Consider the following 27,954-nt stretch of genomic DNA (forward strand, 5'->3'; position numbering starts at 1 on the left):
GTATTTCTTTGAGAAGTATCTCTGCACAACAGGATCTGCTTTGGACAGATGTGTGCTGGGATGTGTGCAGACAAACTGCAGGGATTTCCTCTGATCAGTCAACGTGGGTAACAGCAAACAGTCACTCCTGGTCTAAAATAACATCTCACTTTACAATTGCTGCAGTGAACTTGATCAACAGGGAACCGTTAATTCCCAGTGAAGAGCAAAAATTATATCAAACGTATAGCTGTACAAATGCCCTCTGTGAAGTGACGGCTTTGGGGCTCTTTAGTAGCTTGGTTAGACAAAATATCCGAATATTTAAAACAGTTTAGCCAAGGACGGCTTTCCTGCTGGGTTTGTTTGGCACTAGAGCTTGCAGAGGCAGGATGTTATTTTAACAGGCTGCACAGAGGATTGGAGTTCCCAACAGTGTTAAAAGGTGTAATTATTTTTCTGTGGCGGTGGTCAATCACTTTGTAGAGGACATGGCAGGGCAGCTGGCTGGTTAGGCGTAATAACAGGGTGACACAAGCAGGTCTGTAAGCACAAGCAGCTGGTCATCGGTGAAGCACTGCTGATGCTGATGCCTGTTCTCAGACAGGGTCTTGTTCACGTTCATCTTGGGAAAAGAAAAAAAAAGAACAGTGTTACAACTTCTACTATTGAGAAATAAAACATATTAGACTGAGCCCATGCCTCACAAGATGGCGCCCAGATCATCTCACAAAATCTGTTTTGTACTCACAGTAATTTACTAGTGCAACTGTGCAACTAAAGATATTTTCACCACAGAAAACTCTTTAATATTGTTTAAAATTGTTTCTCTAAATTGGGACATTCTGCTGCTGATAATCCTCTCTCCTGCTCCATTTGTTTTGAGGATAAAGAAATGTCGGAGCATAGAACGGCTTTTTATAATAGCCACTGTCTGTCGAAATAGAACAAGAAAACATTTCATGTTTTGATGGCTTAAAACAAAGCCACCACTACTTGCTGATCTGGAGAGAAAATAATACTTTTGTTTACATGTGACAATATTATTTTCATGTTAAAATGCCACTTACTGTATAGCCATTTTAATACGTAACAAAGGAATCATTTAATTGACAAGAGCGTGTTTTATAAATGATGCAAAAACGGGGAATTGTACTGATGTTAACGGAAGCAAATGTTTATTTGCATGGCTCAAGTATATTCATGGTCTTCTGACAAAATGATGAAATTTTACAAGATAGAGAGGTCTGCCAACAAAAAAACAATTTACACCACTAAAGGTAACAACCCCCATTATTCGAAACAACATCTTTCATTTTACTCTAACATTTGTACAACTATTCTTTCCGTTAGCTTAAGAGATTCAATTATTCATCTACCTGCAAATATGTGTTTTAACTGTATTCCATTGTATTTTCTTTCTAATCTCTTTCACTTTGCAACAAAAAAAAGCTCTAAACTGTATCATCGTTGCCCCCCATCACTGTAATGTATTATTTAAACTCTGCACTACGGATTACTTTGTATGTCTTCTTCATGCCTGAAGTAAGGCCAAAGACACAATTTTCTCCTCAATTGGACAATGAAATTGTATTCTTTCAGCTCACACTGTGTTGAACCAGATATTTATATATGACTTAGTGTGTGTGTGTATGTGTGTGTGTATACACATCTCTACAGGCTGTGGGTCGTTGAGATGGTCGCTCAGGTCCATCAGTATTTGAGGCTTCCAGACTGGAACATCATAGGGGCTTGACGGGATGCAAGCACTGAGGCCGAGCACTCCAGCATGGCACCGCGCTCCCTCAGCAATGCACACGTACACACACACACTGTGTAAAATTGGCCTTAGAATTTCAAGATTCACAATTCCCTTGAGAAAAAGAGGGTAATAGGACAAGCACTGCTGTGATTGCCTCACTGTGTGATTGTGACATGAACATAAATGTGTGTGTAAATGTGTGTATGTGTGGAGGCCAGCTCTACTTTGGCCTTGGGGAGGTGAGTCTGACTCAGCGTCTGGAGCTGTGTCTGCGGACTTCCAGAGGGAAGAACTGGCACTGCAGTAAACCACTGAGGGTGGTGTCTGCCATGTCCCTCACCTACCGGGAGAAGAAGCAGAGAGACAGAGAGAGAGAGCGTCGGAATTAAAAAAAAAAAGAGAGACCTGGGAAGATTAGAACCAACAAACAAAAGATGCAGTAGAGAGCAAGAGGCAGTTTTAGGGCGAGAAATGCATACACAAGTTATTCAAATAAGGGAGCGCAAGGAGCCTGGGGGAAACCAAGGTACATGGGACAAAGATAAGTAGAGAAGAGGAGAAGGGATAGATGCCGAGTTGAGCTGAGGTAGAAATTCACTTGAACATCACTGGCTTCCTTCATCACTTTGCATGAATTATGAATAAGTACTGAGTGACGGTTGAAGCACTGAAACAGACATTAATAGGAAGAAAACACATTTACCAGCTGTGCACATCCGCAGTTTACAAAATATTAAGAAAAAATGCAATTGTAATTTAGACAACTGGGTTGAGGCATATTGTTTATTGATTTTCCCCTGTGCATCCAGATCAATGGAAAGAGAACCTTAGAGAACGTTTTAAGAGCATGGAGACATGTTTCGAATGTACAAAAGATGATGTAACTCAATAACAGAAGAGATCTTTAGTGGTAATGAGACATTAATAATTAACAAACGGTTCAAATTACAAGAGTAACAATCAAGAAACAAATATGCTCAAATGTTTATATTTTGGACATTAAACTTTTTGCAAGTTTGTGCTCACTTGCATTATAGCCTGTTCCATCAGCATTCCTGTAACTACAGATGAAACAAAAGGCAGTGCTGAGCAGAGAGGTAGAGGGTTATTATTAATAACTGTGAATATGAATCAGGGATTAAGATAAGGGGACATTCGTAATCCCGTGACAGTTATACAGCACCTTACAGAAGGGCGATGGCTGTTTTAAAACAGCACTTGCTCCTTTTTGTGCATACATCACCTCGAGCCTTTCATCAAGCAGCAGCTGCATCACCAGCTTGTGGATGTGGAGCATCTCAGCAGGCACGCAGAGCCGGGTAAACAAGTTGTAGAAAAACCATGATCTGGAGGTAGGTCAGTACTGTGAAGCATGCCACGACCATCTAAAGAGAAGAGGGAGAGAAAAGGGAGCGAGATACAGAAAGACAGAGGTGTGATGTCAGTTACACCCGACGGTCCCCATAGATGATGTTCAAGTTTAATATTCACCTGCTGTACAGTAAAAAAAATGTAGGTCCTGCTTGCAAGCTCACATTCCTCCCACAAACACAAGTGATGTTAGTGGTATTGCAGGTAACAGCCTGTTTTCCTTCCCCTCGTGCCAAACTAAGCTTTCTGTCTCTTGGCTGTAGCCTCATATTTACTGCAGGAGGGTAGCATTTTTTATATAGTATTCTCATCTTCCTCTCAGCGAGAAAGTAAGCAAGGGTCTTTCTCAAAATGGCAAGCTGTTGTGTCCACTAACTCACATACACAACATGTTATCTTGCTCCCACATGATGAAAAAAAAAATGTAGGTTTCATGTCAGCGTGAGACCAACAATGCTCTCTCTTTCCAACTACCCAAACTGCATAAACACATTTGAGAACAAGCATTTGGGAACCCTCACAGCAGGAAGGCCGTGAGCATCCCAAAGTAAGCAAATTAAAATAGCAAAGGTTGTTTTTATGGCAGCATTAGTTTTGGGACACTAACAGCAGGCAGGTGTGTATTTGTGTGTGCGCATATTACCTCTTCCAGCGATGCCAGAACGAGAGGCATGTGCACAGGATACAGCAGGCCCTGGGACATGAGATAGAGACACGTGCGCGCATCCTGCTTCATCTCATCATAGCTCTCATCAATCTCCACTGGGGCAATCTGCAGGGAGAGAGAAACGGGGAGAGAGATGGAGAGAGGTAGGAAGACACGGAGCTACGCACCATTTTGAGTAAATGAAGAGAGAAATTGAGTTTAATGGGCTAGTAAGATTGAGTGGGTAATAATGCTGTTCTGGGACCTGTGTGTGTGTGTGTGTGTGTGTGTGTGTGTGTGTGTGTGTGTGTGTGTGTGTTGTTGCCTTGAAGAGCAGAGGCAGGAGCTGTAGTTGCTGCTAAATAGAAGTAGTGAAAGTTCGCCCTGCATCCCCATCAACCATTTCAAAACTGCAAAGACACACACATACACAAACACAAACACATATACACACACACACAGGAGATATTGGGTTGCTGCCAAATAAATAATAAAACAACAGACTTGGTGCTGTGACCTTACTGCATTGCTCTGCTTATGAAACACAATCGATTATGATTTAGGATCTAATGATTTGGATAATTTTACAACCAGATATTTATCTCAATAGTGAAGATTAGATTAGAGATTAGAGCAACAATGCACCAATATGACAAGAGATGAGATCTAAATTCTAAAGAATTTGGGGAAACAGGTATCACATCACATGGGTACATGTGAAAAAACATCAAATGTGTTTTTGCAGCGAAAGAAATAGGCTCACTCTCAAACCTCCAGCAGATAGCGGTGGTTTAATTTGTCCAGGCTTTGAAGTAACCTTAAGTGACATTTCTTCTGCCACTTTTGAAAAAAGACTCAGCTGCTGACTTTTGGATAACGAAAATGTCTACACTCTGAATGCCAGCGACGGAAATCCAACTCCGACTCGCCTACACTGTTCAGGGATGCGGACTATCTCAAAACCTGGTCAAATAAAAAAGAATTTGTGTGTATGGCTTGATTTCACTTGAGCTAAGTGATATAAATATAACAATTAACAAATGTTAAAAATATTAGTGACTCTTTACTAAATATTGAGCTTGACTCCTCTCCATAAGTTGTCTTAGACATGATCCTTCGTCTAAGTTGTGAGGTAGATTTACAGCTTTTAGTTTAGTTTACCTGGACTTTATTTGTCTGTACGTCTCATCAACACCTGTTTCAAGCTTCCAGAAAACATATTTTTTCCCAGAGTCACCATCTATCCCTGGGCTACGCTATGTCCTTCCGCAGCTCAGTTTACATGCTCACATCCACATTGTGACCCATCTTGAGGAGTTTGACAGCCCCCATGCGTTCCTCCCTCTCCCGGGCGTCCTCCTCGTTGACGTGGTGGAGGATCTCCGGCTCCGATGTGAGGGGATGTGAAGGACCCGAGTGACAAACTCTCCCACGGTGGGGGGAGGAGGTGGGGCTTGGTGTGGGGCAGGGCCATGTCCATCATGACGATATAGGTCAGGACACTGGAGGAAGAGATGGGAAGAGGGTAAGGAAGCAGAGGAAGAGAAGCGAGAGGAGGAGAAATGTGAGGGAACACTATGAAAAAGAAACAAAGAAAAAAAAATTCACACTTACAGAAATAGGGAATAACAAAGAGGCTTGATTACAGCTAATTAGATCAACATATTTGAACATGATTATGTAAGCCAGAGGTCACGCCAAGTTAATTTGGTACCTGGCAATGCTTTCCCTGACATCCTTATACACCTGGCTGAGTCTGAGCTCCAGGTTAGACGGCAGCCTGTGCAGCAGTTGAGCAACCCGCCATGGCTGCTGGGCCAGACCTCCCTGAAGCACATACAGCAAACTGACAGAGACAAAGAGAGAGGGGAGTGGAGGGATGTGTGTGTGTGTGTGGGGGGGGGGGGGGGTGAAATGGGGATGGTTGTTGTGTTATTACTGCACATCAGCTCCACATACACAAGCTTGGGTTAGTACTGCAGCCTGAAAACAGAGACCTCTGAAAAACTGTAGATGACATAAATGCCGAGTTTGGGCATATAATTATTCATGCACACACACACACACACACACACACCTGGCATCCCTGGAAGAGGGCTCTCCATCAGCAGTTCAAACAGCCAAGAGAGTTCCCTGGGGTCCTAGCCTTCCTATTGGACAGCAGCCAATACAAAACAGGCTTATTTTTGGCTTTTTGTAATTTTATTTCTGCTCGGCAACATGTACGTATTTATCCACTGAGGTATTGTATGCACACCAAATATGATATGATATGATTATACCCTAACAGCCCATTCCCATCCCCAGCCGTGCAGTGCTGGTCCAAGCCTGGTAGAAATTGGGGAGGGTTGCATCAGGAAGGGCATCCGGCGTAAAAAACTATGCCGAATCAACATGCAAACAGTGATTCGCTTTGGCGACCATGAACTCACAGGATAAGAGTAAAGGACAAAAAAATAAAACTGAATATTATCACAAAAGTCATTTAGACAATGAATATCTAAATATCATTAAAACAATGAATATCTGTCCTTTTAAAATCAATCACTGAAGTATTTTCTTGTAGTAGTAGTTGAGCTATTTCAGTGCTGACAATGCCATCAACAGAGTGATTGTGCTGCACGTGGTTTTACCAAATCTCCTTTTCACCCAAATGTTTTATCAGTTTTTAAAACATTGCATCTGTTGCAACGTATGCACGTGTGCTGCTAACACAGGCAGCAGAGATGCAGGTCCCCAGTCTGTGTTGGTTTCCACTGTGATGTTGGTGAATGCTGTTCTTATCAAAGGGCACAAAAGCTGCCATAGCCCGTCCACCTGAGCACACACACACACACACACACACACACACACACACACACACACACACACACACACACACACACACACACACACACACACACACACACACACACACACACACACACAATAATGAAAGTTTTTATTAATATTGACTTTTCTTATCAAAAAGTAATGCAGTGTGTATGATTGTGGCTGTGTGTCTTCAGTACCTTGCAGAAAGTCCAGAGTTTGCTCCCTCTGATTAGTCCTGCAGTCATCTCACACACACACACACACACACACACACACAAAAACACACACTCACATACACACACACAGTGCTGGGAGCTCTCATGGGGGTCGCTGGCAAGCTGCTCTGTGTGAGGCCATAGTAACAGCAGGAACATTGCCATAGTTACAAAACAGCCCCCGTCAATCAATCGTGAGCACATAGGTTGGTTCCAAGTAAAGAAACAAATGCTTTTTCTCAACCAAAGAAAGAAAAAGGATAGTTATTCATTGGACACAAGGCAACTTTCAGCTGTGTGATGGAGAACAATGAATTGCAGCAGTTGATGATACAAATTCCAGCACTGCGTAGTTTGGTTTAGCCTTGGCCAGCAGTGGTATGCTGTGCCACTTTTTTGTTAAAGGTTTGCCAGATCAATTGAAGCTCAGAGTTTAAATTGCACCTTGAAGAGACAGAAAAGTCATGAGTTGAAGGTGTCTTTTGCTTTCTGATCCTCCAGACAAAGAAGCTCTACAACTGGTCAATAAACTCCAGGTCCCAGAAATGTTCTAAAATGGTGTTTTCACCCTGTGTGGCGTCACTGAGAGGCTTTGTGTGAATACACACACACACACACACACCTCGCTCATCTCTTCATACGGCAGGTCATCTTTTGGCTTCTCAGAACTTGCATAGATCATCATTTCTCTGAAAGGAGCTACAGACAAAAAGAGGCTGCTGTGATTTATAGATAACAGCTTACAGAAAAAAAACAGATAGGCACATACTGTCTTCAAATAGGCAGCGAGGATAAATGAATGATTAAAAAGTCAGTTAGTCAGCAACCCATCCGCATACCAAGACAACCAGCCAGCCTTCCATCTATACATCAAGTCTTCTATCTAGGCCAGGCAGTAAGCCATTCAGTCAGCCTTTATCTAGGCCAGGCCATGACAGGAAGTCAGTTCAGCACCCTGCGAGTCATCCAGTTGCATGTCAGACATAAAGCTAGCCACAAAACCACAAAGACAAGCATCCAATCAAGCCGACAGTTAAGTCAATCTGCTATTTAGCTCCATCTAACCAAGCAGTTAATCAGCCTTACCAGGTTCTGAATCTATCACCTTAATGCTCACTCATTGTCTTTGCCTTGGCCGTGAGCAGTAGCACCAGTGTGTTTTCTCCACACAGTGCTGAGAGTCCCTCTGTTCCAAACAGGTAGGTTGTTACAGCCAGCGATTTCCCCCCTTAGGATCCTCTATACCAGTTAAAAACACACAATTTGTGATTTCCACACCATTAGTCTGTACATCATGATGTATTATTTCATTCAAATGAACCCTGCTAATGTTTACATTGTAATCACTGGTGCACCAATAGTTTGCTACAGAGTTTAATGAACATAATTGTTATTGCCTGTTTGCCACTTTCTTTCTAGGTCGTATTAGCTGTTTGAATATAATAGCCACTGATGAGATTGCCACCTAAGAGAGGCACAGGATAAATAGTAAAGCTTCCTTCAGTAAGCTGTTGGTGTGGACATCTTGATCCCGGAGTTGATGCCACAAAGTGACCCTGTACTACAATTAGATCTACTTTAGCTGGAGCCCTACATACATGTGCGGTAAACACAGTAGCTGCTGTAGCAAAAAGCAGCTGCTAAGCAAAAAAGTGCAGTGGATATTAAAGGCGCTGTCTGTAACTGTGCCCCACTTGCGACACTGAGATGGAATATGCACTTGTAAGTCTCCATTTACTTTATCATATGGCATCGCTGCTAACATTTAAGTTTAGTGCTTCTGTGATTATTTTTACTACACATCCACAAGTGATACTCGTGCTTCTTGCACCTGCTCATAGGACAAGATCTCTCACAGAGATCGTTGTGCTGCGCATGTTATGATTATACTTTGTTCCTTTGGCTATAAAGGGGTCAACAATCTAAAGAAATGTGCAGAACATTTAAGTGGATATGGATAGGCATTTTAAATTTGTGTGGATTACAGGATGTGTTCATATTATATTATTATTTATTTATATAATGCACGTGTGTGTATTATCATTTAACAACTGGTCAGCTCTCATACACAAAGTCATAAAAATGCACAGGGCTGCAGACCTTGCATATGCTGATAGAGTCATGCATGATGCTTTGTGCAAAGTGAAGGACATCCAGGATCTGAAACACAGACAACAGACAAACTAATCCCAACTCCAGTTTACATTCCTACTTTGCCTTAACCACACTTCCAATTCATTGACGTTGAAGCCCCTTATTTGGCTGCTCTATGGACAGTGCCTCCAGAGAAGATCTGGGATTTTCAGATGAGGTGATTTGATTGGCTATCTGCAAACATCTTTCAGATATCTCTAAATGGAAATGGACAAATGGGAGCAATGTGTAATTAAAAAACATCAGATGAGGGAAGTGCATTGACTGTCAATAGACACATCGCTCACACTGAAGCACATCCCAGCGGTGTCTTGCTGGTGATGGATTATCTCAATGATTTCCACAAGCAGTCAACCGATGAAGGGCTTCTCCGCGGTCATGGTCGGCGCCAGGACACTGCGTACATGGGCGGAGTCGCAGTCTCTCACAAGCACTCGAGCTGAAACGACTTATCAGATTTGTGTGATCCTTGCTCCCCTTTACACTGATTCATAATGTAAGGAGCTGTTGTGACCACATCGTGTTCAAAAGGTGGTTCTCTTTAGACTGTTATCAGTCATCATAGTAGTCAACTTACCTGGTTTACAGTGAAACAATAACAATTTAACACACTAGTACAATAATGTAGTAATCTCTATGTCCTGTGAACAGTGATTCCCTGTTATATGAGCTCAGCCTTTTGGATTTATTACACACTGGAAAACATACATTTTGTAAAAGTAAAACGTTCTTACACTAACCACAAATTATAAAAGTCATATTTGTTTTGTTTGTGCATTTATTTTGTTTTAATAAAGAACTATACAATCCACATTAAGAAGAAATAGTAATGTAAAGCCAAAAACCACACATTCATACATTAGATGAGCACTCACAGGTTTTTCTTCCTACGTCTTTCCTTTTATTAAATCATTGGCAACAGTCCACTACACATGGGTGTTTCAAAGAAAACATGTGAGTGCTCACATAATGTGTGAAATCAATGGACTTTTCTCCTGGCTAGTATCGCCCTCAAGGATTTCAAAAGATTAAATAAAAGTCAACAAGCAGAGCCTGTTCCAGCCTTTGTAATACAGAAGACGTGCCGCCTTTTTTCCATCAGCCCGTGAACATTTTGCTCAGAAGCTTTAAACCTTAGTACTTTTGCTTCAATATGGTTTGAAGTTAGCTTTTATAATGACAATAATACCCTTTGATTTATGTAAAACTTTTCAGAAACATGTTTAAGAGGTGCTTTCCAGTACAAGATAAATACAAAATACTAAATTATTTCTAGGACTACACTTAAAACAGACAAATGTACAACAACAAATGTAATCATAAGCAAACTAGATAAAAGTCAATAAGCAGAAGTAATTAAAAAGAGGATGTTGCTCACCTGATCCACAATCAAAGACTTATCCAAATTTTGCAATCCTGACAACAAAGGCCTTATAACCTTTTGACTCAGGTCTAGTCCTACAGCGAAAGTCAACGCCACCTGACCGTCAGAGCTCTGCCCACGATCGAGAATGTAAAAAACTGAAAGGGCGAAGTATTTTCACTGCTTTGAAAACAAGCAAGGTCCTTTAAAATCAATACTGAAGGTCACAGGTAACACGTGCACTGAGGACAGATTTAAATGCATATGAAAAACAAAGTTTTGGACAAATTTCAAGTTTCAGTACCACGGACAGTGACCTGTGTGTGTGTGTGTGTGTGTGTCTGTGTGTCTGTGTGTCTGTTAGTAACTGTGTGGGAGTGTGTGTCTGTGAGACAGACAGAGAGACAGTGTGTGTGTGGGGACATTTTATTGAATCAAATTTTTAACTTCATTAATTCATTCTGTGGTTGTGAATGTGAGTGTGAATGGTTGTCTGTCTGTGTAGCTCTCTCTAGGTTGGCCCTGAGATAGACTGGAGACCTTGTCCATGTTGTCCCCGTCCTCTCACCCTGTGACAGCTTGGATAGGTTCTTTAATTATTGATGCACTTTAATGTTAACAGCTGGTAATGATGGAGCTTATAAAAACAACATCAAATGCCGTTTTGATCACATTTTCTGATCTAGTTATTCTAATTTGTATCCCTGTACAGCTGTGGGGCTTGTGAAGTTTTACAGCACAGATCAATAAAGTTTTAGGATTATTATGTATTTAGTTTTATCAATCTAAATCTGAAAAGTAACCATTTTTATCAAATAAATGATAAAAGTATGAAAATTGAAATATTCAAGTAAAGGAAAAATACCTTAAAACAGTTCTTAAGTATAGTACCTGGGTAAAGTGTCCCTGGGTAAGATACTAAACCCCAAGCAGCCCATCCCCAACCCCTGCGTCCCCTGGACGCAGTGCCCGTCCAAAGCCGGCTAGAAATTGAGGAGGGTTGTGTCAGGTGTGTATGATACCTTGCGTTGTGTTTTATTGGTGTGTTTTGGTGAGAGCACTGGCAGGACTCCAGCAGTGATGTCTCTTTGTGAGATGCTATACGGATGCTAATGTACCTGCAAGGAAACAAACACAGTCGCACGCTCAGACAGCTGTATTCACTGTATGCAGATACACAGATGTATGTACATACTGTTCATACACTTTAAATGATGTTGCCATCAACAAAATTGCAGCCAGCAAATGGTTTGTTCAGATTCTTCTTGTTTAAATAAAAGAATGAATTAATGAACGTGTAAGTTTTACTTGTGCTGGAGATCACAGAGCAGTTCATGATGAACTGCTTTATATTCACTGCCCTTATCTACCAGCATCTACATCTATTCAAATGGAAAAAACAGATTTCAGGTTTTGGAAAAAAAGCAAATTCTGCCTGAGAATGAAAAAATCTATTTAACGTGCACGTGACTGCAGCTACATCTGTAACCCGTGCTGGAGTAGAACCCGGTCAGTGAGCAGTGCTCTAATGTTGCTTTTTCCCATGAAGCTACAGAAGCAAATGTTAGGAAAGGTACTTAAGTGTCCTGACAACTGACACATTCAAACTGACAACAATCAGCAGCCTTGTGCACTTTTCCAACTCACCCTGTTTTCCACGGACTTTCCGACAGGAGTGACGCTTTTCCAGCATGAGTCCAACTCCTGATGAATGCCTCGGAAAAACATGAGGTCACTGATGATCTTTAGTCAGACACAGAGAGAACTGTGCTGTGAGACCTTTGCTGGCCTACCAACCATAATAGAAAGATCACACCTTAATGATGACAAAAAGTGACTTTGTGTCATCCTTTGCGTGCTCCAAGATGCGATCTGAATGGGGAACAATGGACATAGATTAGGTGTGCATTTTGCTCACACTCTGAATAGAGTGAGAAATAAACAGCTGGAGTCTAGTGGAGTTACAATCTTCACTCACGTAGCAGCAGTCTCATGGTTTGCCAACTGGAGTCTCTGTAGTTCTCCTGTGAATCATCTGGAGGGGAGGAGGCACACAGGCGACTTGTATGGTCAGAGAATGCAGGATTAGCATCCTTGTTGCCCACTGAAACTACAGGGAGAGTAACTTGTGTATTTACAGTGCACAATATGTGTGTTTTGTGACTGTCTGCTTTGGTGTTCTTAACAAAGACCACACCTATTTGCATTTTGAACTCTCCAAGATTCACCACAGAGGGGATGTTGAAAGAGTCTAAAACCTGACAAATCAGCTTGAAAATGTGTGTTTTATATTCAGTATGTGTGGTCCATCCAGAGGGGGCAGCAGGCTTCCAGCTCCGAGAAGGCAGGGCTGCACACTCACAAGACTCTGCAACAGCTCCTCCCTGTGAATTAGGCCACGCATTACATTTTCATAGCAGCGAGTGTGTTTGTGTGTGTTATGGATTCACTAGGCAAGTCTGTAATTTTGATTAGTCTTCATCAAGTGCTGAGGCAGATATTTAAAAAAACTAACGGCAAGCTTCATGTTTCTGTTGGTGGATGCAGATAAATCTCACTTATCAGCACTAGAAGTCTGTGGTTTTCTTTACAACACACCTGCTCACTGGCTGATCTCCAGAGACGTGGCCCTTGATTCACCGCAGCCCTGGGAGCAGGAGGTGGGACAACAGCTGGAAAGCAAAGTTCTCCTCCTCCGTACTAGGCACATGCCAACATACACCCAAGGCTGCCACATCTCCAGCTCTGCCCCAGCTCTGGAGAGAAAAAGAAGGAGAAACCTGCTGCCAATTTTTCCACTGGAACAACTGAGTAAACCGGCACAACCAATCTGCCTCGAAACCGCAGACCTGTGTCATCTCCCAGTATTTTAGTATCTGAAACACATGTAAAGCATAAGGACGCAAAATAATAGAGAGAGGAAAATAACTTATACAACCAAACTGATCCACTATCAGATGACACACAGATGAATCCAACTAGCTGAATACCACAAAAATGAAAGAAATTCAAAGAAAATCCAACAAAATACAGAATCTATGACCGTGAACTGCTGATGAAAAGAGGTTGTTATTTGAAACTGTGGAAAAGCAGCGGAGGAATTTAGCTGTAATTACCACCACCTCGACATCAGAGCAGACACACACTTCCCCTGCACTCACGCACAAAAAACCTGACAAAATATTACCAAGGTTTTGGGAAGAAGAAAAAAAACCACAATTCCACAGAAGCTTCTCTCTCTTGGGGAATGACAGAAGGGCAAACAGCTTAGTTTGTCTCTTGCTGCAACAAAGTAAAACAGATATCAGAGAAAACAACTTTGAACTTGTGTTTAGCAGCCGTAACGATACATCATGCAGCATGAAAAATGAAGAATTTAGCACATTTCCACCAATAAACCTTAAAGGTTCCACTTGTAATCTAAAACAATGCAACCCATCTGCAGCCTTGTGTGGTGTGGTATGACCAGCATCTAATAAAGGCTAAAGTAGAGAATTCTAAATTCTTTTTCCACTCATGTGTGACTGTCCTCTCCTCACACACAGTAGCTGGCTACCAATGTACTTTCAAGAAAATTCAGCAGCAAACAAACACACAACAACAGTGGCAACAGCTGCTAATGTAAATGCTCCTAGCAACCTCTACAGGTCATGGCACAGCAGGGACAAATTTCACAAGCAGTGACAAATCTGCCCAACATGTGGACACAGTGACAAGCTGAATAAATAATGCAAAGCCAGTCTGATTATCAGGCTGACGGTGTGGCGGCTCATCTAAGGACTTTTTCTTTAATATCTTGTTTTGTGGTTTTCTTTTATACAGACTTTTAAAGGTATTCTATATTTAAAGAGATACAAACAAAAAGCAAAAATTGGAGGCAAAGGTTTATTTTTACACTCACAGCCACCTGTGTCGAAAATGTATTTGTAAAAAAAAAAAAAATTGCTATTACATTTTTTTTCCCCTTTTCCTGCTATTTTCCTTCCTGGAGAGGGATGATGATACAAGAAGCTTTTTGAAATCAAAAATGGGACACGAGGAGGGAAAAAGACAGAAAGAGGGAGAGAGAGAGAGAGAGAGGAGTTTATGGTCCAGCAGTGTATTTATTTTTACTTTGATAAATGCTTTTGCATTCCTTGAAATGGAAACTGCATTATAACATCCCATCTAATTGAACTGCAAGAAAAAGCAGTTTTGAAGGTTCTACCTGTGGTATTTTATACTTTATACTCTAAATCGATGTGGTAACAGCCAATTTGCACCCAAAACTGCAGCTGAAGCCAAGCAGGTGGAGTAGAGAAACTGCATTTAACTTCAGTGAGGTTAAATAACCGGGGAATTATGTTTCATCACCTAATTTAATCTTCATTTGTGCTGTGAAGCAGCCGTTTGTGTGTGTGTGTGTGTTTACCTGTACAGGGAGGTCAGTATCAAAGCCTGCAGAGGTGCTGCTGTACTCAATGGGATAGATGAGGCACAGCGAATGAACTGTGTGTTCCAGTAAACTGCAGCAGAGTGTGTCCACCGGTTTACCGTACAGACACACACACACACACACACACACACACACACACACACACATACACACACAGGATCCACTACAGTTCCCTCTGGTATTTTAACAGCTGTTCACAATCCACATGAGTTACTTAAAATCAACATGCACACAAGAGTCCACGCACAAACACACACATACACAGGCAATTCAGTGGAGAGCTGTGTCTTAAATATTGGAGTTCTCCGGTAAATCACAGCATCTGTCTCGCTCCAACTCCCATTAAGCTCCCCGGAGTAATAAAACAAAACAGAAAGGGTATCAATATGTTCTGGTTAACGACAAACTGCTTTGATATTTACGACTGTACATGGTGCACACTGCAAAAAAATAGCTTTTCGCCATAGTTTTTTCTAAATTGCAGTTCTACTTTTACTACTAACCTGTGTCAAATTACTGAATTTGATTGTGGGGATTTGCAGAAACACGTTTCGACGACTCCGTGGATCAAGAGTAAAAGGGTAAAATCACTCCAGTGTTATTGAAGAAATGACAACTTAACTAAAATATTCTTAAAATAATTTGCTCTGTAATGGAATCCAGTAAATGTACCAACCTCATTATCAGACTTTTCAAGACTTTTCAATCACTTAGAGATTAAATAAAGATTTAAGACACAGACTAGATTACGGTATTAATATTTCTTAGAGTGTTGAAGCCCTTGGGACGCGATAGTTCCCTGTCTCATCTCAGAGAGCAGCTGGAGATTCCACAAAAGCTTCTTATCCAGCTCGTCCTCACTCTGCACCTCCTCATCTACACACACACACACACACGTATGAAGAAGCAGGGTTATGTACTGTATTTCTCCCCTGACAGGCTCAGTTCCTTCAGCTGAATTTTTGGCCACACTAGCAGCATTAATGAACAACGAGCGGGTGAACTGTAAGACATTTTCTAGAGATGTTCGTGGTCCCAATAGGGTGAACCCCACTAACTAATCCCCAAAGTGACCCCCAGACATCTGTGGTTTTTGTGGATTTGTCTCAACAGCTCTGGGACAGACATCAATGACCTTCTCATGACAATTCCTTTCACTTTTTTCACTTTTTTAGCACTGTATACTATGGTATATACTACATACTAAAGTTACCCCGTTACTGTGGTAACCACCTGCAAACATATTATTCCCACTGAGAACCCTTGATTTATATATATATATATATATATATATATATATATATATATATATATATATATATATATATATATATATATATATATATATATTATTATATACTATGTACTATACTATAGTATGTACTGTGTACTCTGTGATATAATAGTAAAAATGGTCAAATGACAACGTGTTAGCGTGTAAAAGTTAACTGTAAAGCCTAACAGGGTAATTTAATGGTGATAACTCTGCATATTTACCATGTTTTTATAAAAATAGTTCCTTCAGGAAGTCACAGTGTATGATTGCAACAATTAATTTGACTAATACCCTGTGAATTCTGCACAACATTGCCATTTAAATCATCATAAAAACATCACAACATGCATCAATTTTCAACACTTTGTTTTTGAAAAAGTGCTGTCACAGACTATTTGGCAATAAATTAAATTATATTTCCTGCTGGCTAACTGCCCACACAATCGCTGATGTCCTTAATTCAACACTAGCCATCACTTTAGTAACCACCTGCTAACAAATAATTCCCACTGAGAACCCTTGACTTATTTATTATTTTATTTTTTGGGTTGAATTTCTGTTGGTTGAATTATTTCACACTAAAAAGTTCCTAGATCACTAAAACGAAATAATTAATGAATGATGAAAGTCCGAGGGGTATTTGCACTCCAATGAACTGTGATCAGTGAAGAGACTTGTGAATGAACTCATCAGCTCCTTAAATTCTAGGTGCTTTGAACAGTTGTATCTAATGGACACACACACACAACCACACAATGTGGTACTGACTGTCACTAATGCGGAAAATGACACCACAGCAGTGAAAGATGAACAGATGGAGAGACTTGGCAGGATGACATTCCAAACACACACACACACACACACATTTAGTTGGCCCATACACAAAAAGTTTCCTGAAGACATAAAAACACTAATTTATTCAAACAATATAAAAGAAAATAAAAATAAACAAGGGATTGAGGATTCAACAGGAGTATGACTTGTAAGTTGAGATGTTGAGTGAAAATGAAACAATAAAATAATGATTTTTATTCATTTCTTTTTGTTTTTTGTTTTTTTGCCACGACATTGTAACATTTTATTTTCCTGCGATGACATCAAATTCAACATCAGAAATATGTTGTCTTTCAGTCCTCTCTGTCGGTCCTCTTTGGTACAGTTTTTTCTTTAAATCTTGGGATACATTGAGTCAGATTTAACTCAAATCTACAGTCAGACAGATTTAAAATGACATATCTTTGCTGCAGCTCTGTACATGTTGTCAAAGATGCTGGAGGTGGCAAAAGTATACACTCTCTGCTACTCCACCTAACATAAAGGAAGATCAGACCAGCATGGCATTGTGTTTATCGAGTTTCTGTACATGTAGCTAATACACTGCATAGCTAATGGCTTTCCCATCCTAACTGTGAATCTAACTACACCATATACCAACTGTAAACTGTAAGGAGCAAAAAGACTGAAATTATAAATTGATTGAGCTTAGTGGTGCTTTTGTTGATTCATGTGAGTCTTGGTCTCAGTTTCTGAGCCAGATTTGAGGTGAAATGTGTCAAAGCTTCTGTGCAGAACAGACACAATTCATGCAACTAAGACCTACTGTATTGTCATGCACATATAGCCTCACATCAACACTGTATTAGGAGCAGCTTGAAAAACCCTTAACTATTCCTTTAGTGTTGTAGCTTTAAAGATGCATCTGTGAGTGTGTTAGAGAGTATGTGTGCAGTGTCTTGTATATTTCTGTGGAGGAGTGTGTTAGGGTGGTGCTAACAGAAGAAGACAGGGCCCAGCTTCACCAGGCTCTCCACATGAGTCTGGGTATCCATCTCCATCTCGTCTCTCATCTGTTCCAGGGTACTATTGTCTATTGGAGCAAAACACCTGCACAGGCACAGATACACACACATAAGCACACACTTACTCACCTGTCAGCAATGAAAATGTCAACTGTGTTACGGTGAAAAACCAAAACGGCTGTTTCATGCTCACAACATAGCCAGTGATGCAGACTGGTGCACATCAAACAGAAAGAGACACGTTTGCCGCTCAGTTTACTCAGATGTTGACAATGAGACTAAGCTACTGTAAGTGACGGTTTGACTTGTTAATTTGTCACTACCTGTCCAGGAACGGAAGAACAAAGTCTTCAAACTCAGCTGAAGGCAAAACACAGGTGTTTCACAAGCTGAGCAGCAGAAATAGTTGTAGGTAGTGTATTTGTATTATACAGTATGACAAGGCTTTATTTTACATGAGCTGGTTTTATTCCTAAAAGTAATGTGGACACAAATGAGTTTTTTGTTTGCAAATATGCTTACTTCATATTATGTTATCCGTACATCCATCCATTATCTGTAACCACTTATCCTTGTAGGGTTTAGGGGCTGTGGCCTGTCCCAGCTATCACTGGGTGAGAGGCGAGGTACAACCTGTACAGGTCTCCTGTCTGTCTCAGGGCCTGTCTCAGAGACACACACAGAGGTAGACAAACAACCATTAACTAACTTTGGTATGTGGGAGGAAACGGAGGAAACCAAACACGCAAACTCCACACAGAAAGGCTGCAGCCTAGCGGGATTTAAACCTGGGACTTTCTAGCTGTGAGACAGCAGTGGAGGATCAAAAACACTCTCATGCTCGTTCAGTAAATAGGAAGCAAAATCAAGAAAATGGTCAACTTAGCGCAAAGACTGGAAACCTGGCAACATCGTGACAAAAAACACAAGTTCAAACAGATTAATGAGCTGGTGGGACTCGTTTTGTTGCATATGGACAGAGCCGGGTTTACTGTGTTTCTCTGTTTCCAACCTTTGTCCAAGGAGAAGTGAACAGGAAAATGCCAAAAACGCCTTAAAATGAAAACAATATGTTTGCAAATGATCATTGCCAAGTACTTCAAGAGGTTTGCTTATTTCAATGAAGTTATGTTTATTCTGTTTTGTGATTAAATTTCTCTGTGTGCATCTTTCTGAGATCACTGTGCTGAGAAGGAGCAGATGAACGATCCACTGAAGGCACCGGAGTGGCGAGGGTGGCAATGAACTGGAACCTTATCTGGACAGAGTCACCCAGAAGGAAACAGATCAATTTACTGTACATCATCAGACGTGAGCTAAAGAACTTTCCAGATGCCTGCGCTCTAACTTTCAATTGCATTTATCTACTTAGGTGAGTTGGACTAATGGTGTCTGGAGACAATGAGGACACTGAAACCAATCCATTTTACAACCCAAGCAGAAACTGAAGATTGGGCCTAATTAATTGCAAGTTCTTCAAACTGAGATATTCATTCCACATTCAGGAATTATTAATGGAAATGGACCAGAACAAAATAGAATTTAATCAGCAAGAGCTGCATTGTCTACTTGTCTAACAATTCTTCTTCATTACTAATCAACACATCTATTACTCACTATGCACTTGCTGAAGTGGTCGTGGCTCACGCCTGGCAGAGAGCCTGTGAGGAGTGGAAGCGCATGGCCCTCTGGGTAATGGTTGTCAGGGGAAACCACTCTGCGAGCCATGCCGATCGTGCAGCTCCGTCAGGGTCTCCATCAACGCGTAGGTCCTGTTGTACCCAACAAAGAGGGCAAAGAGACGGGGGAGACGTGATGCTGTGTGAGGTGAAAGGCGCAGGTGCATGTTGCTGCTGTGAGAGCAACTAAAAGGTAATTACTGTAGTCTGATGGCTGCTTTGGCCCCGTTTACCCACAGGATCAACAGTTGCAGTGGTTGCTTGAGATACAGCTCATGGAGGCAATTAAGGTACTTCAAAAGCCTCTGCACGCCAAGGTTTGTCAAAATTCATACCCCTCAAGGGCCGTGTCAAATCCCAACACACACAAATTATACATTTACTTTTAGATTCTAGATTCTTTAGACACTTTTCAAGGACATAATCATGCACATGAATAAACGTCCATGAAATAATGGAAGAAGACATCTTGAAACTCCACAACATGTTGAGAATCATCACGTTTTTACCAGAAATTAAACTTTTGCTCAGTATAAAAGCCTCTACATCAGTGGGTATGATTCCAACAGGTACAAATATAAAAATTAAAAATACAAGGCCATTATCCAAAAATACAATCTTAACCTAAAGGAATGCATTACTTTCAGTTAAGATAAATGTGGGACCAAAACCGTCATTTTCAATGGTTTCAATAGGTCTTTTTTGTCGTTGGGCTCTAATGTGTCTGCTTTTGTGTAGTTTAGCCATTTCAGGCTAATTTAAGGAACTGACACAACAATTCCTAACTTTCTCAAAATTAAATGTCCTCTGGCAAACTTGAGCTACGGCCAAATGTTACACGTTAACATGTAATATTGATTGCATGATTTAAATTAAGCTAAAAAGAGAAAGTATTTTAGATTTCTAGGTTACATACATTATAATTTTTCTTAATGTTTTTTCAAATTATTTAGCTGTGAATCACCTCTTAACATCAAATTAAAGGCACTGAAATGCTGTTGAAACATGTAACTTTAATAACTTTAAAAATCATTCACTTTCACCCCAGTGTAGCATTACATATCACCAACTAAGTGGGAGAGCTAAAAGAACCTTATTGTCGAGGTAAAGCTGAAAACTGGGAGGTGGAAAACCAAATATAATGATCTAATAATAATAATTATCTGGCTCAAAAGATGAAGGTCTGAAGGATTTTTTTTTTGTCACTAAACGTGGGTTCACAAGACTAACTCACTGGCTCTGATGGTGCAACAGAATGCTCACACCTACTCCCAGAATGACACCTAAGGTTTCTATTTCTGCCTGAGTGGAAATAGTTTCCACGTTCCTGCTTAGCATGAGGTCGAGTTGCTCTACCTTTGTTTTTAAATGTTATTCCACTACCGTTTTTATGCAGTCATTTTACTTAATTATTTACTCAACTTTGTCATAAAAAAATCAGAACCTATTGTCTGATCCTGTTATCGCTATTTTAATTATGTGTGGATGTATGAATGTTCATGTGTTACATTACTTATATTGTCGTAATAAGTTCTGAGAGTCAAACGTCATCCTGATACCTGGTAATGAAACACAGAGGAAGCAGTGAGAGCACATGTGCATAGTAGTTGTAGTCATGGCAAACTACCACCAAGGTGCAGACCCTGAACATCACCAGCAGGGCGGCTCCAATGAGGCTGCTGGTGAACCCCTGCAAATCTACAGCAGTCAGCCTTTGACTCTCACATGTCAGTGTGATCCAGCTCGAAGCAGCGTGAAATTCACGGTGCACACGAACAGATGCTGGAGCAGCTGCATCAGACGAGACTGCACACACATGCACAGTCGGCGTTATCATCTGGGGACACATTCACACAGCCTCTGGTAAACAGATCTGTTACATCATTCTTCTCCGGCAGTTTTGCATTTTATTATTGCGTTGTTAGTGCAAGTAGAGCCAGCCAAGTCCTGAATGACAGGTAATAAATCAAAGGAATGTGACAACAAGCGACTGAAAACAACTTGCTCGAAGTGTGTGTGCGTGTGTGTTTGTGTGTGTGTTTGTGTGTGAATGAGACCTATCTGCCACCGACCATGAATTGAAGGGATGATAGAAGGAGGCAATGCTACCGAAGAGACTAGTCAGCTCTTTTTGTGCAGTTTCCTGGTCCACCTTGTGGGGATATCGCTTAGCTATAAGTATTTAAACTGCTACAGAACATATGTATGTGTACTAGAAGTCACAACACCAAGTCTGTCGGTGTTGTAGGAGTTGGTGAGATACCAAGGTGCTACCATTTGACTGGACCCAACCGCATTGGATCTTCGTGAAGAACTACACACACACACACACACACACACACATTGGAGTACACCTCACACCTAGTTCTTTGAAAAATATTTTACAAACATACTTGTATTTCTACAAATTTTCTGCTAATGACTCGCTGTGGGTATATAAGTGGTCAATGATGTCATCATTGGCAAGTTGAGCAAACAGGTTCACTAGGTGCTGCAACACAACATTACACAAACAATCACTGCAAGTACAAAGAACGTTCCCAGAAGAGAAGGCTGCCATTCCGAGAATTAAATATAGCCACTGTGAAAGAAGCAGAAGATGTCCAAGAAGAGAGGAAGTGCGCACATCAGCCAGGCCGCTTTGGGCCAAGCGTTTGGAAGACTGCAGAGGCGCAAATGGAAAATCATATCTGCACATTTAGTGGAAACTGACAGTTCGTTAGGACAGCATTTCAACATTTTAATCAACATCATCATCTTTGTCAGGAGATGAGACATGACATATTAATCTAAATGGAAGGCCACATGATCCATTGTTCCATAAATCCAAAAGTAATGATAGTTACAGTTGCAAAAAGGTGGGATTTCTACTTATTTAAATTAAATATAATTCTGACGTGGCACTGACATTATTGCCACACCAACCAACAGTTTGTTTAGATATGTTTAAATAACCGTGTGTGCATGTGTGTGTCACCCCTTCCCAGAGTGTGCGATTTTGCAGTGACACCCAAAGATTCATTAAGTCATGAAACCACATTTTGAAAACACACACACACAGCACCTGGCGTTGAATCCCCTCATTTATCCTAAATAATAACTCATACATTCCACCACTGATTCAGGGAGGGAGAGAGAGAAAAAAGTGAAACTGAAAAATTAAGTATTAAAGATGATGCATTGTGGAAACTGTGCACAAACTACTGATGAGTCCAGGAGTAAATCCAGACAAATTGCTTCCGAAAAAGCCGAGCAACCACACTGAAGAATGCACTGAATATTGTGCAGAGGATTGGTGGCTGGATCACATCCATGAAGAGAGAGAGAGAGAGAGAGAGAGATGCTGGCAAATGTTCAACAAGAAAGCAACATATTACCAAAAGCTCAAGAGGGGACACTGCAAAACGCAAGAAGCACATTATTAAATGAAGCTCACAGGTAATACCAGTCTAAAATTATACTCCACTTTCTTACAGTAATGAATTAAGAAATCACTTTATATAGTCAGACAAAATATTTAACAGTACACACAACAAAAATGTAACATATTTTATTTTACTTCGGGGCTTCATTTATCACATTCCAATTTCTACGTAGAGAAAAATTGAAGGTGGCCCACTCTGGCTGTGTTCCTCCGGGGGCACAATGGAGGGAAATGAACAGCTCTGTATTGCCGACGGCCTCCTGCATGACCACGTTAAACACACACAGCAGGGGGCGCCACTAATCCAGCATGTGTTTTGGTGGAGGATGTGGGGAAATACCTGGGAAATTCACAGGAATGCCTACACACACACACACACACACACACAAACACACACACACAGACCCACACACAGGGAAGATGGACACTAGTACAAATAGGTACAGACAAAAAAAGACAGACTGGAGATGGAAATATACAGTGATCTACAGTGCACAGCTCAACTAGGGATCAAAGCAGAACATTATCAGGTGCATAAATTACATAATTACAGAGGATAAGACTCACAGTCAGCAGCTTCAGATCAAAGCTTTCAAACTGTGGTGAGGTGTCTGTGTCTGTGTGTGCGTGCATGGGTACATGTGTGTGTGTGTGTGTGTGTGTGTGTGTGTGTGTGTGTGTACGTAGGAATTCTGCTTGCAAGATCCACATGTCCTCATGTGTTTTAGCAACTAACAGTTATTTTTATCGTCAATTAAACTGTTGTTTTTTTTTTCAGATTCATTTTGAGTTTATTAAAAGTCAGAAAAAAAGTGCCCATAAAATGTTCTCAAAGCTCAAGGAGATATCTTAAAATTGGTTGTTTTGTAGACCAACGCTATCCCCCTTCTAAAAGATCATATTTTAGATGAATATAAAACAAACAAACTTGAAATAATACTTTAGAAACCAGAGAATATTTTGAATTTTTGCTTGATAACTGGCAAATTTACCTTTTATTCAGTAAGACGTATTTAACTGTGAGCTAGACTCTCTTTTGCAGGAAGGCTCTGATCACAGTCACACACTTTAGTGACATTAAGAAAGGAATTTAATTTAAGTTTACATTCACATCGTGTCGTTTAGCAGATGCTTTAATCCAAGGAGAAAACATTAAAGCACAGTGCTATGAGGTACAAGAAAAGACAGATAGGTAATTTCCATTCAAGCAGAGAAGTCAAAGAGACAGACAGCAGTGTGTGATGAGACAGGAAGAGCTGTGTGTCATTGGCATAGCAATGATGGGAAAGCTGTATGAGCAGATTATAGAACACAGGGGTGTGATAAAGATGGAAAAAGGAAGAGGACCGAGAACTGAGCCCTGAGATACACCGGCTGCCAGCATACCTTGGGTTTTTGTCCGGATAGGTGAGACCTTGGCCAGGCTGGAGTTTTAACAGAAATGATCAAGTTAGAGAGTGCAGGCAGGATGATCTGGTGGTTTGATTGAGTTAAGAATAAGACAGAAGAATCAGTCTGCTGGGATTCTACAACCGTTCTGCCGGTCCTGTTGTGTGTGCTGGTCCTGTTGAATTCCTGAAGCTGGACTGGTTGGCATCAGAGAGGTTGAAGAAGAAAAGCTGACATTTGATTGAAGACTGCTCATTTAAGGGCCTTTGCCAGGAATGGGAGAATAGTGACAGCTCTGTAAGGGAGGGGTCGAGGAAAGTCGCCTGTTGTTAGAGATTTGTTAATGATTTGTGCAATGGCTGGGACAGAGTGGGTGCCGTTTCTTGTAGGAGAGTGGAGGGGATGGGGGTTCACAGAAAAGGTGGTAGGACAGCTTGAAAGGAGGAGTGGGGATGTGTCATCCTCAGTCAGAGGGGAACACGAGGAGAGTGATGCAAAGTTTGATGAAGTCAGCAGGGTGTCTCCATCTGGTGGGAAGAACTGATACTAAAGAACCAATGAGAGAGGTGGACAGAGGAGCTGGAGGGGGGACAATGGGGAGAAAAGCTCCGTGCTGTCAGTGGAGCTGCTAACCTTGTCCTAGTGAGCTTTAGAGGTGGTTGTAGGTGGATTTCGTTTCCCGTTTCCCTTATTTTCTTATCAAATTCTCAGCAGCATGAATAAATGTTAAATGTCAACTTTTCTTCCAATGCGAATGTGTATTTAGGAAAAGGTCTGGTTTAGCAGTAAGCAGTACAAAAAAATGTAATATTTGCTTAGCAAAAAACAATCAGTTACAGCCAATACAGATGTTCAGCTTCTCTCAACAGGTCATTAGGAAGGTTAAAGTACACACTTGGGGAATCAGATGAGTCCATGTGCTTGAACTAGATGACCCTCTCATAGAGATCGGCACCATGGCAACCAAAGGTCATCCAGTGAGAGTAGATTCTTCTTCCTGTTGTCATGTGTGCAGCCTATTTATAAGGACTTTGCAGAACTCCAGCCAGGTGGTATGATTTTCAAACAATTGAACACAAAATGTCAGCAATAATTTATTGCTGAAGAGAAAAACTACCAGCTGTCGAAAAGAGTCTATAATCACAGCATCGCTGCCTCGCAGACTTCACTCGGCATGTTGACTGCCAACTTCCAGAAATGTCTGCAAACACAACGACGTGACTTTTCGTTGTTGGTAAGACAACTGACAGCTGTAGGCATTAGTAATGTGCAGGTATTACAACACAAGTCCATAAGGGCCTCCATAAAGGAAAAGAAAAACGATTTAAGATCTGTCTTTCTGCAAGTTAACCATGCTTGGATCCTTTTTCTGCGAACAGCCAGTTAAGCTTTTAAAGTGCACAGTAACTGGTGCACCACCGATGAGGACTTTGAGCAGAGCAGGTTTTTAAATCCTCTAGAGAACTTTCAGAATTGCCTTTTCTGTCCTCTATGTCTTAGCTGCGCGTACAGTCACAACTTATATGGGATTAAACCCCACAGAAAGGTTGAGAATCTCTGCACTGGAGAATATGCACAATTTCCACAGCCTCAGATTCCTCTTGTCTCCATGTTCATTTATCAAAAAGCTATGGAACAGAGTCTCTTTGGGGAGATTTGAAAAATGATGGAAAGAAGAGACAATAGGGGAAAGCGTATATTAAGACCTGGCACTTAATATACTGTTGCCCCAGATCTTTCAGTTTTCATCTAATAGAAAACACTCAGACAAATGACATCTACATTAAGATGATGTTTTGTGATGGATGCGAAAATCACGGAAACAACTGGAGGAAAGTGGGAAGTGATGAATGTGATCATCTTGGAGAATGTCCTGCCGTCGCTGGGAAGTGACAGATCTGATCTGAGAGACAAAAGCAGGGAGCTGAGCTTAAAAAGTAATAAATATGCTGTGAGGCCAACATACATCACTGTACTCCTTTTACATCTGTTTGAGTGCATGTTGATGTGTATTAATGAAGTGCATTTAATTAAATAATTAAGCATGACCATTTCTAGTACTTTGAATTGTAATCTCCATTTACAGTATTCAGGAGTTATACAAATTGGATTTAAGATTGAGATTTTCTGGAAAAACAGGGGAAATTTGCCACTTTTTTGTGAGTTTGTATTGCAAAAAATGGAGATTTCTTTTTATGCTTCTCACATGGTTTTATTTAATGTGCTAAAAAAAGGCAGAAAAAAGGTAAAAAAGATTCCAATGTTTCACTAAAATCCAAAGATTAAAGTAAAGAACAAAATGTGCAACTCTGCGTGGAACTTTGTTTTTCTTTCCTACAACGTTAATCATCTAAAGATGCCCCAGATTTATTTTGTGTCCCACTGGAGGAGGCCTGACCCTTCAGTTGACAGTCACGTCAAACTGTTGAACTTTACCCACCTAAAATTAGCATTTCAAATGCTGATGAGTGCCAGCAAGAATCTAATAATGTCATATGTAATAAAAAAAAAATCACAAGAGTCTTTACAGAGAGTGCTTTAAATTTGATAGCTTAATGCGACTATTTATGTGAGTGGCGTGTTTTGCAACACCTACATGTGCAAGCCACTTTGCTGTTTCCAAGAGTGATTAGACTTTTCATTTTCACTCCATCACAACAAAAAATAAAATAAATATAAAAAAATCAAAACATTGGGCAGCAATCTAGTGGTCTGGAACTCATCTAAAATGTTTCAAGTGTAACTGAGATCTTGCAAAACTTCACATATTTTGTACGCTTTCTTGGAAGTCGCTCATGCAACATGAAACGAGAATCACAACGGAGCCAAGGCTGCTTTCAGGAGAGGGAAAAGAGACTACATACCTTTTGATAAAGAGGTACAATGTCCATAATTGATAATCATGGACAAAATGGCAAATGCTTAGTGAACACAAGTGAGACTGTGAGAGCAAAATTAAGTCCATTTTACATCGTATTTTAGTTTTCTATTCAAAAAGGTATATTAAGTTATGTATTCTTTAAGAAGTTAGTCACTTTGCATCCGCTCTACTGATTAGTGAATAGTTATATCAGCAGTAACATTTATTGGCAAAAAGTAATTCCTGAAGTTCAAGACAAAGCTCTTTATATTTTCTTATGATGCACTGAATTGCTTTAATGCTACTATGTTAGTTGGATGCAGACGAAAATCTAGGTGTATGTGCAGAATGTGTGTTTTCTGCATAACTTTTATTTCTCAGTTCTGTGGGTTGTTAAAGCTCTAAATGGCGGAAGTACAAATGGCAGAGAAGTAAGTGAAAAACCCATTTAAACACATGTGACCTGATATCATTACACCCCTTGTAGCACAGTGGTGCCGGCTCTGGGATTTCATTTTATTAAAAGGTGCCAAGGACCAAAAAGGCTGAAAGAGTCCAACTAGGTCAAGGGCTCTTCCTGCATTAAAACATGTCTACGGTTGCTAATCCATAGTGTAACTCATCCACCCGGCTGCATGCTACCCACACCCTTATACCTGGCCATGTCTTCCTGTTCCTCCTGGGGGATTCCGAGGGATTCCCAGGCCAGATGGGATATGTTATCCCCTCCAGCATGTTCTGGGTCTGCCCTGGGGTCCACTGGGAGGTGTCTGGGAGACATCCTGATC

The 27,954-nt window shown here is 40.8% G+C and overlaps 1 pseudogene; it reads right to left on the minus strand.

Moving 5' to 3' along the window:
* Positions 1-25: 25 nt before the first annotated feature.
* LOC137106080 (proteasome activator complex subunit 4B-like) lies at positions 26-27,947 on the minus strand (annotated as a pseudogene).
* Positions 27,948-27,954: the final 7 nt, after the last annotated feature.

This window comes from Channa argus, chromosome 20 (assembly GCF_033026475.1).
Source record: "Channa argus isolate prfri chromosome 20, Channa argus male v1.0, whole genome shotgun sequence".
Taxonomy (NCBI): Eukaryota; Metazoa; Chordata; class Actinopteri; order Anabantiformes; family Channidae; genus Channa; species Channa argus.